The sequence below is a fragment of the Grammomys surdaster genome, unplaced genomic scaffold, assembly GCF_004785775.1.
Source record: "Grammomys surdaster isolate TR1022 unplaced genomic scaffold, NIH_TR_1.0 130, whole genome shotgun sequence".
Taxonomy (NCBI): Eukaryota; Metazoa; Chordata; class Mammalia; order Rodentia; family Muridae; genus Grammomys; species Grammomys surdaster.
Genome location: NW_021604588.1, coordinates 7,932,405 through 7,950,128, shown reverse-complemented (window position 1 = coordinate 7,950,128; position 17,724 = coordinate 7,932,405). Strand labels below are relative to the sequence as shown.

Here is a 17,724-nt window from a genome sequence, read left to right as displayed (position 1 = left end):
TTTCCTTTGGTTGTAGCCTAAATGGCGAATCCAGACATAAGGATTCAGACGGGAAACCACCCTTACACTGCCATTCCGCCAATATATTCATCTCTTTCTCAGTCTCTGCTTGGCATATTTTTTAAAATAAGTCTGGTGTCGCTAGACTTATTCCAAAAATGTAGAATTTTGTATTTATTTTCTCTACTTATCTTCCTGTATGTCTTTTAAATTTAACGGTTATGAGTCCTTTGTTAATAGTTTAACTGTGGGGAGATAAATTGCCAAGTATTTTATAGACACAAAAATAAGAAAAGATGTTCAGGAACAAGAAAACAAACAGGAGGAGGAACATCCCAGGGGGAAACTCTCTTAGTACCTGGTCTGTAGTGTAGGGTTGATGTTGGACTCACTGCTTGAGTGTCTACTCCTACACAACTTGGTTGACTTGGAAATGGCCTGCCCAGAATGGAAGTATCTTAATCCGTGTCTCTGGCAGGGCATGGTGGTGAGATTATCACAGGGTCCTTAAGACAGCCCAGATATGGTTTTTTGTTTGTTTGTTTGTATTCATTTGATGTTTTAAAAAGATTTATTATCTTATGTGCATGAGTGGTTTTGGCTGAATTCGTATTTCAGATCCCCTGGGACTGGAGTTACAAACTGTTGCAAGTTGCCCTGCAGGTGCTGGGAATTAAATCTGGGTCCTTAACAAGAACAAGTGCTTTTACTCAGAGCCGTCTCTCCAGCCCCTTCAGTTTTTATCTGATATTGATGTTTTTATCTGTATATTTGCTTACTGTGTCGGACTTCCTTGCTTTGTTTCGTAAGCTAGTTAATGCCCTTGTCTATTGACAGCATAAGGAAATATGATCATAGAGCTACAGTAGACACGCCATTCTTTAGCTTTAATGAATAATCTGTTAATTTTCTTTGTATTTAGTCATAATGCTTTAATTTGGCTAATTATTTTGATTGCTTTTGGGCCAGGAACGTATGCTTTCACTCTTCTTTAGTAATGTGGAAAAGTCCCGTTGACTATCCCTAGCATTTGTGAAAGCTTAGGAAACGTGATTTCTGTGGTCAGTGTGAGTCACTTTCTTATTCAATGTTCTATTGCTGTGATGAGACACCATGACCACAGCAACTTTTATAAAACATTTTTATCGGGGCTGGCTTACAGTTCAGAGGTTTAGTCCATTATCAGCATGGTGGCATCAGGCGGACATGGTGCTGGAGAGGAGCTGAGAGTTCTACATCTGAATCAGCAGGCAGCAGGAAGAGAGAGACACTGGACCTGGCTTGAGCATCTGAAACCCCAAAGCCCACCCTGAGTGACACAGTTCCTCCAACAAAACCACATTTATTCCAACAAGAGCACACTTCCTAATCCCTGTCAAGGAGTGCCACTCCCTAATGACCAAGCATTCAAATCTATCCACTTCCTGGAGCAATACTTATTCAAACTGCCACAGTCACATATTACCAGTAAGCATGAATGATTATAAATATCTCTGGAACAAGAACTTAGAAACCACTTCCATTAAAAAGCACTGATAGGGGGCTGGTGAGATGGCTCAGTGGTTAAGAGCACTGACTGCTCTTCCAGAGGTCATGAGTTCAAATCCCAGCAACCACATGGTGGCTCACAACCATCTGCAATGAGATCTGATGCCCTCTTGTGGGGTGTCTGAAGACAGCTACAGTGTACTTATAATAAATAAATAAATAAATAAATAAAGTTAAAAAAAAAAAAAAAAACAATAAAAAAGCACTGATAGTTGAGTCCTTATTTACTTGGGCCCACAGGTAAATCAAAGTATGAAAGCCAGGTTTTGCTGTCTTCATTGTGTCTGTCTTCTTTACTTTGTGTCAGAATCCTGCTTGACTCTACATACACACGTTAATCACTGTAGTGGCTTTCACCTAGAGCAGTGATTTTCAACCTGTGGGTCGTGACCCCTTTGGGAGGGGTGTCAGCAGCCCTTTCACAGGGGTTACCCAAGACCGTGGGAAAACACAGACATTTACATTATGATTCATAACAGTAGCAAAATTACAGTTATGAAGTAGCAATGAAATAATTTTATGACTGGGGTCATGACAACATGAGGAACCGTATTAAAGGGTCGCAGAATTAGGGAGGCTGAGAACCACTGCTCTAGAAGGTGAAAGGAAAGCATCATAAAGATGCTGGGCTTTGATACAGGGTCTCACTATGTAGCCCTGGCTGTCCTGGAAGTTGCTATGTAGATCAATCAGATTGGCCTCAGACTCACAGAGATCCATCTGCCTCTCTCTCTTAAATACTGGGATTAAAGGCATATGCTGCCGTGTCTGGCCTGGACAATTAGTATTTCTGGTGGCTGCATTAGAAATAGCAGACAGAGCCAGGCAGTGGTGGTCTACACCTTTAATCCCAGCACTTGGGAGGCAGAGGCAGGCAGATTTCTGAGTTCAAGGCCAGCCTGGTCTACAGAGTGCGTTCCAGGACAGCCAGGGCTACACAGAGAAACCCTGTCTTGGAAAAAACAAAAACAAAAAGAAACAGCGGACAGAGCCAGAGGGGTAAAGGACACCACAAGACCTACTGAGTCAACTAACCATTTACCAAAGAGCACACAGGGGCTGGACCTAGGACCGTTACACATTTGTAGCAGATGTGCAGCCTGGTTTTCATGTGGGTCCCCTAACAATTGGAGTGGAGGCTGTCTGTGACTCTGTTCCCTGCCTTTGGATCCCCTTCTCTAGCTGGGCTGCCTGGTAGAGCCTCAGTGGGAGAGGACGCACTTAGTCTTGCTGTAACTTGATATCCCAGAGCCTGCTGGTACCGAAGCAGGGCTTTTCCCTCTTCTAGAAGAAGGGGAGGGAGTAGTGGGGGGAGGGACTTTTGAAGGAGAGACTGGGAGGTAAGGAGGGAGGGGGGCTGTGCCTGGAATGTAAAGTGAATAAATAAAAATTAATGAAAAAGAATACAAAACAAACAACAAAAACACGGTTGTGAGCCATGTGGGTGCTGGGAATTCAATCAGTTTTTCTGCAAGTCCAGCCAGTGCTTTTAACTGCTGAGTCCCCTCTCTAACCCTAAGTGTCAGATTCGTAGGTAGACTTTCCATCATTTCTTTTAGTTTAAGCTCATCTCATGCTTTCTTCCAAAAATTCTCATTCCCATTCCAGAGCTGTATTTGAGGTTTGTGTGTGTAAATCAGGTTGTCTCACGGCCGGCTTAGGATTCCTATTTCTCAAATCTGCTAAGGCAATTGCTACTTGATTTATTGACTTTCCAGCTTTCAATATTTTGTTGCTATTGTTTCCTAAGGGTAAAAAAAATTAAGAATGTGAATAAGTGAGAAATCATAAAATGCTGAGTTTCATCTGTCAGTGAATAGCAGTAGGAGACAGCTCAGCAAAAGATATGCTGTCTATTCTTTCTTCATAGAGAAACACTCCTAAGACAGCAAAGAAGAATGTGATTTTATAAATATAGAAATAGACTCCCTGGCAAACAAACGAGGGCTGAGATTACTTATGATAAGTTCATCAGGAATCTGACCCAACGGATATAAAGCACTGGGAAATGGCAGTGTAAGTTATGAATTCGCATGACAGAGTTTAACAGCAGTGTCATAGCTGAGTTAGCTCATTCTGTATTAGTAGGGTGACTATACATCTTGCTTAGAAAGCATATATATTTCCCTGGACATAGTAGTGCATTCAAGTCAGGAATTATCTAAAAATCTACATATCAACTTTATTGTCGGCTACGCCAGCATAGCTAACTGAGTTCCTTGGATCGGCGGAGGGCTGAGGGCAAGAGAAAGAAACACAAGGAGTCATCTGGTAAAGAACAAATGCTATATTTTCAACTGCATAGCTCTCTTTTATGCTCCCCACAAAACAGGAACATAAGAACAGGAATAAAAACAGGAACAAGGATCAAAACAGGAACAAGGAGATACACTCGGCAGGCTACCAACCAAGCTTGGATTTCTCCTTGAGCAATGTTCTTGGGGAAATGCATAGAGATGGGGGAACGGGCACAACAGCACAGGTGCAGAGGACGGTGACTCACAATTCACCCTTTTTCTTTTTATTAGAGGCCAAGTGGAGACAGAGACCAGACCCTCAGTGAATATTGGGGATATTGTAATGACCCCCCAGCCCCCTGCCATTGTACAGTGAGGTGGTATGGTCATACCCATCCCGGTGTCTTTTTCCTGAGGAGGGGAACTGTATCAACACCAACCCCTATGCAGCCAGGCATGTCTCTCAGGGAAAACTCCCTTGCAGTCCTGGCCGCAGCTCGGGCCTACATGAATGATTACGCTTTTTGTAGCATGGTCAGCCACACTTGGGCAGAAGGATCCTCTCGACCATGTAAAAGCACCAATCCTCGCACAACAGCTTGAGATTGTACCTGTTGTGCCCAAAGGCAGCACAGACACCCAAAAAACAAGCATCAGCAAAATTAGGCTAAAAACTTCCAAGGAAGTAACTCCAGCCCACTCTTTCACCAGCATTCCCACTTGAAGAAACATGCTCAAGATAGATGACCCATCAATAGGATAAACTCTGGTATTATTAACTAATACAATCTTATTAAAGAGCTGCCGAGTAAGATAATAAATAGCATTCCAAGAGCCAGAAATCAACTGATTCAAATACTTAACAGAAGAGGAAGCATTAATTACATGCACGGGTGTAACACAATTGGCATGAAAGAAGGAATCATAGCTAACATGTCTGGTAGATAACATAAAATCTACTTGTTCTTGAACCAAAGCAATTTGTTGATTTGAATCTAAAACAGCAATATGAAAATGAGACTGAATATCACTCTGAGAAAGCAATGCATCTGCACCCTCCCCGAAAGTTCATTCAATGTCTCACAGTGATAAGTAACCATTTTTCAAAACATTCAAGGTGACATAGCAAGTCATAATGAGAACCTGGTGCTTAGTAAACTCTTGGCTCCATCTCTCTTTTGTCCAAGATGCATTTACTTCTAGGTTTGAGTACTTCCCAACCTTGAGATCTGAATGCGTTCTGACACTTGTTGAGCAACTTGGTTTGCAGAGTTGACGAGGAACACAGTCCATTTTGCGTGCGGATTGAGGTCGCCCCCTAATCTGATGGGCCAGGTCTTTGGTGAGCAGAACCGCAATGAACATCTTCCCCAAGCCAGTGTTCAAGCACACAATGGTGTTATGGTTCAAAGCTGCCTCCAGCAGCTCAACCTGGTATTTTCTTGGCGTATAAATGTTATCATGAATTGCTTCTTGTTGCCATGGCAGTCCAAAGAAAGGACCCATTGGTGAGGAAGCAGGGGTCATGAGTTGCAGGCCTGCCATGCTGAGGGGCTGCAAAGCAGGGCTTTTCATCTTAACCTCACAGCATGCCCAAGCTTCAGCTCTGGAAATGCTGACTCTAAGTTCTTTCAGAGTTTAGGCGAAGGCCGCTAAACAGTGCACGCTGCAGGCCTTCCACAACCATCGGACCCTGCTCCAGCACACACATCACAGCCCAGGCCTCTCAGTGCCGCCTGGTTCCAGCTGTCAGCTGTCAGGTTACTCCATTCACCTGGACCCAGAGCTGCCCGCGCTGCATCTGGCCCCTCTCTTTTCTCCTGGAGCCCACTTCCTTTCCTCTAATGGCCCCCAAGAGTTCCTCCTCCTTAGAAGAAAAAGAATCCCCCAATGTAGATGAAGAAGAGGAAGAAGATCCACATAGGAACTCCCTAGCCAATTCCTCCTGAACGTCTCCAAGAGTTTTCTTAGCCTCCTCAATTTGTTCCTTAACCAATTCGTTTTCACTGACAAGGGCATCCCTAACCAGTTTCCAAACGCCCCAAACTGAGAATTTTTGTAATTCTTTCATAAATTCTTCAATAACCCTAGCTTCAACAGCGGTTCCCCGCTGAGCCAGAAGAGTAGATAGTTGCTTAGCCAGCAACTCCTTACTATGTGCTAAATCCACGGCGGTTACTTACCCCAAAAACTTACCTTCTGTTCGTGCCCAATACGTCTCCCGTCTTAATGCACACCCCGGAGACGGCCCGTCAGCAGTCATCCTCATCTTTCCGATCTCGGTGAAACCTCCACTTGTCAGGTACGCCAGCATAGCTGACTAAGTTCCTTGGATTGGTGGAGGGCTGAGGGCAAGAGAAAGAAACACAAGGAGTCATCTGGTAAAGAACAAATGCTATATTTACAACTGCATAGCTCCCTTTTATACTCCCCACAAAACAGGAACACAAACAAGAACAGGAATAAAAACAGGAACAAGGATCAAAACAGGAACAAGGAGATACACTCGGCAGGCTAACAACCAAGCTTGGATTTCTCCTTGAGCAATGTTCTTGGGGAAATGCATAGAGATGGGGGAACGGGCACAACAGCACAGGTGCAGAGGACGGTGACTCACACTTTATCATTAAAAATTAGTGCAAAATGGAAATGGTGAAATATAAAAGTCAGTATATTATTTTATCTTAGTATAGGTTGAACAATAATTTTATTATATAAAGCCTATCAAAAAGTTTTGGTTAAAAGACACAATTTCTGTAAGCTGTGTTGAATACCCATGATGAACAATGCTGTGCAGCTCAGCAGCAGGCCAGACAACAGCTACCACAAGCTGGGGGCTGCAGAAAGTTCCTTGAATAAACACATTGACCAGTTTCCTTCTGTGGTGTATGACTTCCTGGGGAAGTGTGAACAACTGTCTGTTTATCACCTCCCCCCACCCCCATAGGGCCCCTGCAGCAGGCAAGAGAGTAATTCCACCCAAGTCGACTTTGGTGAACCAAGGAGTTTATTGGGGTTACTTCCTGGAATGTGGGTGACCTAAAAGCAGAGAGTGCATCACCCAAAAGCCAACCCCTACATGGCTTGTTACATCTCAGAAGCTCCTTGCCCAACCTGCAAATGACTCCACCAGAGAGACTCCTTTTAGCAGCTGTTTACTGCTTCTGTAGCCTTGGGGTCTTGTGAATCTTGTGACTTCCTAAGCCTTGTAGCATGCTATAGCCTCCTGAATCTTGTGATGCTTTCCTTCCAAGAGCAATGCTCCAATTCAGAGGAGTTAGTCACACAACATTGTACATTCAACCTTTAACTTTGGCTCTATCTAGTTACTTTTAGTGAGATGAGGGGAGGTGCCAGAAGCCAGGACCCTCGCCCTTACCCTCACCCCCTACCTTTCCCCACCTGCACAATGTTCCCTGCAGCTTGGCAACCGCAAGATCCTGTTTGGCAGCTGCAGATAGATTCAAGGCAGTGTACCATGTAGACCATGAAATGTTTCAAGGCACAGGCCAAGAAGATTCTGTACTTTTCTACCACCTGGCCCCTCTTACCCCCTCCCCTTGTAAAACATACTATAAAAAGGCGCTTTGCACTCAAATAGATGGCTCTTGACAAGCAATTGCTTCCTTGAGTCCGTTCTTCTCTCTTGCCCGTTCTTTTTCAGGTTGTGGTCCTCCTCACCCCCACGAATAACTAGGACCCTCAGGTCGGGTCAGGGAGGTTGCACCAAGGTGCAAGTGTTTAGAATTTCTCTGAAAATGTCCCCTGTGCCAAGTTTCTTCCAAACTGATGAACAAGCTCTCGGTTATTGACTCATGGTCTTATTTTTGTCTAAAATTTGTAGCCTTTCTTTGATTTGATACCATATCGACAACATCAGATGACAGGGCAACATAGAATTCTCTTAGTTTCTCCTCTTGCTGTTATCTGTCATTGATTCTTCTGTTTTATTTTTAGCAGAACCTCAGTCTGATTCTGTAGTGGTAGCTGTGGACTTCCTGCAGCCCATCTACTGTTAGTGGGGAAGCCACGCCCCCAGTTTGTTCTTAAACCATATAGAAGCAATCTTTTAAGCTTAGTACCTCGTGATGATCCCACTTTAAGTAGGAGGCTTTAGTGTGCTTAAGGTCAAACATAGCTTTCTTGCTGAAAGTGGTGAATGCTAATTTTAGGTGCAACATCAAAGTGAATCAGCTAATCTTTCAGATATATGTGGCAGGTATTCTATTAAAGTCTAAAGATTCAAAAGTGAACTATATACTGTCTTCCAAATACAATCTTATATAGCAACACAATATGTTAGCCTTCTGTTACAATGATAAAATGATTGTGTAGTAGTTTGAATGAGAATCTCCTCCATTGACTCAGGTGTTTGACCTCTTGGTCCCCACTTGGTGCTGCTGTTTGGGTAGGTTTAAGAGTTTTGGCCCTGGCTGGAGGAAGTATGTTACTGGAGGTGGGCTTTGAGGTTTCAAAAGTCACAAACCTTGTCTAGTGTGTGTTCTCTCTCTCTCTCTCTCTCTCTCTCTCTCTCTCTCTCTCTCTCTCCTTATGTTTGTTGTGTTTTAAGCTCCCTCCTTCTGCTGTCATGCCTTTGCTCTACCATCATGGACTCTTAACCCTTTGGAACCATAAGCCCATATGAATTCTTTCTTCTATAAGCTCTATAAGTTGGTTGTGGTGTTTTATTATGGCAATAGAAAAGTAACAGACACAGCATGAGATAGCATAAAAGAAGGAAAATCAACTGAATTAATGAGTTTCAGAGATTTTAGCTCATAACTTGGACTCCTTGGTGCTGGGCCCAAAATGAAGGCATGTTGAGGAGCAAGCTGATCACTTCATAGTGGCTAAGAGAAAAAGAGTCAGAGACTGAAGTCCCACAGTTCCTTTGGAGAAAATGTCTCCAGTGGTGTAAGACCTCCCAATAAGCCCACATCCTGAAGTCTCTACTACCTCCCAATAACACTGAAGGCTAAGGCCAAGCCTCCAATACATGGGTCTTTGAGGGACCTTTAAGATACAAACTGTAGAATAAGCAACAGTTGAAAAGGAATATAGTAAAAAAGAAAAGAAAAGAAAAGGAATATAGTCAGGTTTAGAGTCAAGTGGACAATGGGATGAATGTATTTGAGTTTAACAGTAAACTAAACCACAGTGAAGTCAAGTGGGAATGCTGTCATACCTTTGGGGTAGTAATAAGGGGAAGCCATTACTATGTCTTGGCATATATCACCTCCTGCAAGAGTAGGCTCAGTAGAAGAAAGACAGAAACCATGGTTACAGGAGAAGGGTTTATGGTAGTGGAGTACAGCCATGGCTAACCCTGATTTATTTCTCTTCCCATTTCTCTTGCCAACTAAGTGGATTGTAGTGCAAGGCAGGAAGAAAGATTATGAAGTCTCTCTTTTCTTCCTTATGCCTTTCTTTTTCAGGGTCATTTAGCATAGGCATCCTCCTAATTTCATCTCTAGGTAGAGCCCAAGAAAGAATATTTACAAGAATGTCTATTTTCTATTGATACATTGAGATATCAGAATTGGGTATTTTATTATTTTAAAAATGATTTATTTATTTTTATATGCATTGGTGTTTTGCCTGCATGTATGTATCTGTGAGGGTGTCGATTCCCTGGAACTAGAGTTACAGACAGTTGTGGGCTTTCATGTAGGTGCTGGGAATGGAGTTTCAGAGGTGGGTCCTCTGAAAGAGTAGTCAATGCTGTTAACTATTGAGCCATCTCTCCATCCCCTGGTGTTGTGTGTTTTATAAGAGGTTCATTTAACTACTACATTTGGGAGTATGAAAATCCAAGATCAAATGACCCTTGGCCTCTGATCAGGGCCCCATGTCTGCATCATATAGCAGATGGCCTCATGGTAGGAGCACATACAGGATGAAGAAAATAAAAAGGCACAGTGGAGAGAATTGAGTGTTGCTCTTATAACACTTACAAAGGTATTACCTCCAGGGACTTAGTCTTGAGTCTGTCTTCTTAGTCTCATCCATTGTCTTGATATGTTTTATGATCTAATGACCTTCCATTAAGCTCTACTTAAAGATTCCACTGCTTTCCAAAGTTGCTGCTCTGCAAACCAACACACGGACTCTTGGGAAAGAGCTGTGATTATAAGAATGAGTGCCTGTTAGCCTCTTGGGGTGAAGGGATGAAGAGCCATCAATGGTCACACTTATACAGAGTAGTCAAGACAGGACAGTTTAAATAAGACAAGTTAGGCTTGTGGTACATCCCTGAAAACATCATGATACCTACGATACCTGAGAGGCTAAGGCAAAGGATGATAAACTCAAGGCAATCCTGAGGGTATATAGCAATGTGAAACAAGACACACACACACACACACACACACACACACACACACACACTTGGCCACAAGGAAAACAAAAATAGAAGAGTGTAAGAGGCTGGTCAAGCACTTGTTTAGCAGGAGTTTACCCTGATGAAGTGGAAGGGAGACTGAGTAACCATTCAGTATCAGATCTTCAGAGAAAAGAAAATACTAGAAAAACCATTAGACTTATTGACTCATAGACCATTACTGATTTTTCACAAGTATTTTGATTAACATGGGAGAAACAGAAGCCACATTGTCAAGTTTAATGTTTAGTAGAATTACAGATTTCTTTTTATGGTGGTATGAATAAGAATGCCCTTCAGTAGGCTCATATATTTGAATGCTTAGTCACTGGGAAGTAATACTATTTAAAAGGCTTAGAATGATTGAGAGGTGTGGCCTTGTTGAAGGAAGTGTGTCACTGGGGTTGGCTTTGAGGTTTCAAAAGCCAACGCCAAGCCTAGTGTCTCTCTCTGCCTAGCCATCAGGATTTAGCTACTGCTTCAGCACCTGCCTGCCTGCCCGCCTGGTGCCATGCTCCTTGCATGCTGATAATGGACTAAGCCCCTGAGATAATAAGCAAATTCCCAATTAAATGCTTTCTATCATAAGAGTTACTTTGGTCATGGTGTCTCTTCCCAGCAATAGAACAGTCAATAAGACACATTTTGTGTGCCATGAAAAATAAACAAGTTATATTTACTAATAACAACATTTAGCCACTGTAAGAGTGAAACTGAAAACCATACCATAAATAGCTACAAAAATGAGAGGATGATGTTGGAGAATACAAGATGTGGAGTTCTAGACTGAGAGAGATGGCCTGTTTTTAGAGGCAAGGGGCAGTGTGCAGATACTGATGAGAGATTGTGATCTGGAGAAGAGAAAATGAGGGCAGTCCTAAAATGGTGTGTAAAGTGACAAAGGTGTGGCCCAGATTAAAGGTGTGCCTTTCCACCTCAAGATCTGTATACCGGCCCGTTCTGTCCCACGTTTGGGGGCCACTCTGTCCCACCCCGAGCTGCTGCTCTGGTCCACCGGTCAGGGTCTAGCAAGAGAGAATGGGGATGGAGAGGCGAGAGATACGAAGAATGGAGACAAGACAAAGTCTGATCAAGTCTCTCTTTATTGAAAGGAAATCTTTACACTTTACCACGTACCTTGCCCTCATAGACAAGCAGGAGAACACAGCTGAAGGCACTATGTCATGTGCCCTGCAACATGGATACCACGTGTACCTTGCAGCTGGGGGCACTAAACAGCAAAACAAGATATGTGAGAAAAACAAGATGTTTATCAGAGTGTGTTCAGCTGTTGTGGGCTGTTGAAAACAACTCTCTTGTCAGGGTATATGGCCTGAAATGGCTGCAAAGATGATAGCCGCTTTCTGCTAAGAGTTGGCTCCCAACAGATCTGGACTAAAGGCGTGTTGTCTTCCTCCCCTGAGATCTGGATCCCAGGTATACCCTTCCATTCTGGATTGGAGCTCATTCCAGATATAGTTAAGTTGACAACCAAAAAAAGCCATCATGATTGGTTGGCAAGAGTTGACCCATTGACTTTTGTTGTTGTTTATGTTCTTCTTTTTGATATTTCAAGAATATAAAAAAAAAAAAACTATGGGGCTAGAGATGCTGCTCAGCTGGTAGAGGGCGTGGCAGGCAGCAAAGCTAATGTCCTGAGTTTCATCCTCAGGATCTATGTGGTATAAGGAGAGAATTGACAATGTTCATTTGGAATATATATTCATATACATAGTCTATGTTGTGTGCCTGCTACTAAGTCATGCGCATAGTTCAAAATACATTATTGCTTTCACCATAGATAAAATTTCAAACAGAATAAAGTACATTAAATAATTATACATTGCCATGGATATTTAAGAAACAGTAAAAGAATTATTGACAGTAATACTAGAAGAAAAGTCAATATATAAAAGAAAAAAAAAGGCTTTCTGAAGGAGGTACCTTTGAATAAAAAACATCTAAGCAGACTTAAACTATAAAAGGCTCCTGTCATGAAAAACAGGAGAGAATGTTCCAGGCAGAAGGACAGCAAAGGCCACTAGGCAGGAAAGAATGTGGCATTCAAAAACTGTATTTTGACATTGTACTTAAAAACACATAAACCCTTCCATCCTCATTATGTTGAGGTAGTTGGTTTTCAGTGTTAAGTACTCTCACATGTTGGGCATCAGACCCCTGGGACCTTTAGAGCTTGTGAAATTCAAATTGTGTACTTGCTTGCAACATCCCTTTTGTCCTCAGCTCCAACAGCTGGCAACCAGGATTCTACTTTCCTGTTCTGCCTTCCCCAGCCCCAGCCCAGACTTTGAGACAGACTCTCATGTCACCAAGCTAGCTTCAGAATTTCTATGTAGCTAAGGATGACATTGAGTTTCTGATCCTTCTCCCAAGTCCTGAGACAACAGGCATGTGCCACCACTCCCTGCTCACAGGTCTGTCTTATATTTGTATGTGTTGTCAGATACATTATGTAGGTGGAATAATGTGGGATTTAGCAGAGTAGTGTCTTTGAGCATGTATCAGGATTTCCTTTTTTAAGGCTGAATGTCATATATCCTGCATGTTGTTTGTCCACTTACCCACTGTAGATACTTGTCACCTTTGTTGCTTCTGTTAGGAACTCTTGTTTCTCTCTTTTACCTCTTGAAACTAATGCTCTTGTGAATATGATATGTAAGTACCTCTTCAGCATTTCCCTTTACTCAGGAGATGCCTCAGCAGTTGCAGAGGACCCACTATTCATGTTGGGCAGATCACAACTACCTGTAAGTGTAATTCCAGGAAACCTGACACCATCGGCTCAGGGAACTCTCCCACATGTGACATACACATACACAGAAGCACACACACGCAAGTAATAAGTATGTTTTAAAAAGACTTTTCTTCTTTTTCAGTCGAGCGCTGAGCAGGTTTTCATATCATGTCTGATGGCTCCGCGGATTACAACAGAGAACATGGCGGCCCAGAGGGAATGGACCCCGATGGTGTCATTGAGAGCAACTGGAATGAAATTGTTGATAACTTTGATGATATGAATTTAAAGGAGTCCCTTCTTCGAAGCATCTATGCTTATGGTTTGGAGAAGCCTTCAGCTATTATTCAGCAGAGAGCTATTATCCCTTGTTTTAAGGGTATGATGTGATTGTTCAAGCTCAGTCAGGAACTGGCGAGACAGCCACATTTGCTATTCCATCCTGCAACAGTTGAAGATTGAGTTCAAGGAGACCCAAGCACTAGTATTGGCCCCCACCAGAGAACTGGCTCAACATCCAAAAGGTAATTTTGGCTCTTGGAGATTATATGGCAGCAACTTGTCATGCTTGCATTGGAGGAACAAATATTCAAAATGAAATGTAGAAGTTGCAGGCTGAAGCCCCTCATATTGTTGTTGGTATTCCAGGAAGGGTGTTGGAAAGAAGATACCTTTCTCCAAAATGGATCAAAATGTTTGTTTTGAATGAAGCAGATGAAATGTTGAGCCGAGGGTTTAAGGATCAAATCTATGAGATTTTCCAAAAATTAAATACAAGCATTCAGGTTGTGTTGCTTTCTGCCACAATGCCAACTGATGGGCTAGAAGAGATCAAGAAATTCCTGAGAGATCCAATTCCAATTCTGGTGAAGAAGGAAGAATTGACCCTTCAAGGAATTAAACAATTTTATACTAATGTTGAGTGAGAGGAGTAGAAGCTGGACACTCTTTGTGACTTGTATGAGACTTTAACTATCACACAAGCAGTTACTTTTCTTAATACAAGGTGCAAGGTGGACTGGCTCATGGAAAAAATGCATGCAGAGACTTCACAGTTTCCACTCTGTATGGTGACATGAACCAGAAGGAAACAGATGTCATCCTGAGGGAATTCCAATTAGGGTCAAGCCATGTTCTGATCACTATTGACTTGTTGGCTTGTGGCATTGACTTACAACAAGTGTCCTTGGTTATAAACTACGATCTTCCTACCAATCGTGAAAAGTATACTCACAGAATTGGCAGAGGGGGTCGATTTGGGAGGAAAGATGTGGCTTTAAACTTTGTTACTGAAAAAGACAAGAGGATTCGTCGTGACATTGAAACTCTACAATACTACAATGGAGGGAATGCCCATGAATGTGGCTGACCTAATTTAACTCCTGGGACGAGGTAGTTTTGAACGCAGTGCTCACTGTTGCTGAATAGGCGATCACAACGTGCATTGTGCTTCTTTGAGAATATCTGAATCTTGTCTCAATGCTCATAACGGATCACAAATACAGATTCTGAGAGCAAAGCGACTTTAGTCCTGAGCTCTTGTGAGGAGAGGCATTGACTTTATCCTCTTTAGAGTTAGAGTTAGAGTTAGGCTGTTGGTGGTGGGGGTATAAAAGATGCTATCTGTAAAATCTTTTTTTTCTTAGAAATTCATTTACTAGTTATGTAGAAATGGTTGTATTAGATGTTCTTTATCATTTAATAATATACTTGTGGATTAAAAGATATAAGTGCTGTATAAAATCAGCCAATTATGTTAAACTAGCATATCTGCCTTTACTGTGTTTGTCATTAGCCTGACTAGAAAGGCCTTTAAAAGTGATTTTTTTTTTTAGAAAAATAATTGAATGCATTTTATTGGTATTGTATTTATTCAATAAAGTATTTAATTAGTGCTAAAAATGACTTTTCTTTTCATACTTCTGTTTTCCCTTTTTTTCTTTTTTCTTTTTTTTTTTGGATATAGACCCTGGGATGTGCTTGCTTGATCACACAAAAAAACGTGTTTTAAATTTTTGAGAAACTTCCCTGACAGGACCATTTTGTATTTCTACTAAACAGTACAGATGGATTTCAATTTTTCCACATCTGGGGTAGCATTTGTATGTTGTTTTGTTTTCCTGTGCTCATCCTATGGTATGTAATGGTTTTCAATTATTTTCTCTTAAGGTAGGATCTTACTGTCCAGTCCAGGCCATCCTGATTCTTGACATCTTCCTTCTCTGAACTGGTTATAGGTATGGTTTTGTAAGTTTGGTTTATATTTCCTTACAGCAATATGTAGCAATGTGGATACCAAGTCCTTTGTCTGTTTTTACGCCAGCCATTGATGATGAAGTATATGAGTTGTTCATATGTTCTAGATAATAACCCTAATTAGTTATGATTTTTCTAGATAACCTTAATTGCTTATGATTTATAAGCATTGTATCCTGTCCTGTAGGTTGTCCATTAACTTTTGTTGAATGATTGCTGTCATTTACAGGAGATTAGAGTTTGGTTTAATTGCACTTGTCTATGTTTGCTTTTGGAGTTATATCTAAGAAACTCCCTGCCAAATCCAGTGCCCTGTGTGAAGCCTTTCTCCTGTGCTTTGTAGGTTTTGATTCTTTCTTTATTTTGAGATAAGTTTTGTACATGGTTAAGATAGGAAACCAACTTCATTCTTTTACAACTGGCTTTGCAGCTTATCAATACTCAGGATTTTGATATTTATGCAAAAAGAAGGAGCAGGCCAGTTGATTGGGGCATAGTTAACAATGAGCATAGCAGAATATGAGATTGAGTCATGAAGGCATTTTAAAGCAGCCTAAGAATTTAGCAACTGGAGAAAGTCATGATCAGATTTATAACTGAGAAAAAACCTGATACATTCCATATGGAATACCAAATAACACTAGCATTTTGCAGCTTTTCAGAGAGATGATACATTTGTTTTACTATTACTATTTTCCCTTCTTGCTTTGTTGTTGTTGTGATAATGTCTCTATGTAGCCCAGACTGTCTTGGAACAGTTTATGCAGACCAGGCTGGCCTCAAACTTACAGAGACCTGCCTGTCTCTGCCCAAGTGTACCACCACTCCCAGCCTCCTCCTCACTTTTTAATTTTCTTTTCCTTTAAGCTATTAACTGTGTGAACCTCCTTTTGTTCTATGTAGTTTTAAGTCTCTCCTGGCTTTTGGAGGATACTAAGTGCTGGATTTACAATTCCATAATCAATCTGTGGCCCTCTCTTTACTTCTCAGTCAGTGTTCATTGTGTTAGAGTCTTAGGATTTTCTTTATGTAATATGTACTGCCAATGGAACAGATTGTAACAATATCTTGAGAAAAATTACATGCCCTAACTTGCTTTTCTGGACCAAGCCCATCAGATTTATTCTTTGAAATAATCATGAACACATGATCCAGCAATCTCAATCCTAGAAATAACTCAAAAAACTCCAGACTTTCATGCAAATACCGTGTGTTAATGTTCACAGCAGCGTTATTCATAATTGTCCAGAGTGGAAAGAATTAACATACATCTTATTCAGCCATAAAATAGAATGGAATACTAATACATGCTACATAAGGCATGAGCTTTGGAAATAAGCTAAGTCAAAGAAGCCAAACATAAGAAGCCACATATTATAGTTATATATGTGCAGTGAAAGTTGGAGGATTCAATGACTTTGCAACTTTAGCTATCATTTTTGAATACTGCACGTCAAGGTATGTTAGCTTGTCCTTTGTACTGGAGAATGCCGCTTTGATCTGCAGTTCCATTGCATACTGAGGATGTATGTATGACCTTAGAGATTCAGGTTCAATGCTGATTCCCCTTCCTCAAAGTCTTCATGTGTACTGGTTTTTGTGGTACTGAGGATTAAACTTGGAGCTGCGTGCATACTAGGCAAACACTCTACAACCATCACAGACATCACCAGCCCCATTTCAGAGGCGTGAAAGTTCATTATGTCAGGATAGAAGTATGACAAGTGTCAACATGGCAGCAGCAGAAAGCTATGAGAGGAAGATAAAGACACTATTCAAGCCAGGCCTAGGGGCTCAGGCCTGTAATCCTAGCATTCCTGAGGCTGGGGCAGGAGGATTGATGTGAGTTTGAAGCCAACATGGGCTACACAGTGAGTTCTAGACCAACCAGGATGACAGAGTGAAACCTTGTTAAAAAAACTGCAACAACAAAGAAAACCAAACCAAAGACCCAACCAGCCAACAATTAACCAACTAAAGATGAGCTGTTCGGGGATGAGGAGCATAAGAAGCTTTGGCACCACGATTTGATATTCTTCTTAGGGAAAGCGCTTCCTTGTGCTCCAGTCACCTCGTAGCAGGAAGAGTTCCCGCTTTAGAAGATTACATTGCACTAGAGGGAATTTTGGGCTTATGTCTTTAAGGATGCTGGATCAGAATTTAAGATGAATATGTTGGGTGGAGCATTTCAATGAATTTTATTTATTGACTTCTATTTTAAAACTGTTCCTTTGGTTGTGGAAAGTATTTTGTTATGGGCTGAGGACAGAGCTCATCCCCTAAGACGAGACACTTGAGATGCTCTTGGTTCACAGTGCTGAGTGAGTGCTACAAGTTATGGAGAAAAATAAGTTGTTTTTCAGGGTATTTTTTCCCCTTGCACAGGAACTGGTCTACAATAAAATTGTGGAGAAAACATTGTTATGGTCTACCCTTATTATAAAGATTATAAAATCTTCCCCAATATCCAGGCAGCACATAGGATCCAAAAGAAAACGTGTGAGCCTTTCATGTAGGGGTCCCACACACCAGCTGCAGATCACCAACCC

The 17,724-nt window shown here is 41.6% G+C and overlaps 1 pseudogene; it reads left to right on the top strand.

The window, feature by feature from the left end:
* The first annotated feature begins 13,087 nt into the window (after window positions 1–13,087).
* On the top strand, window positions 13,088–14,298 carry LOC114615549 (annotated as a pseudogene).
* Window positions 14,299–17,724: the final 3,426 nt, after the last annotated feature.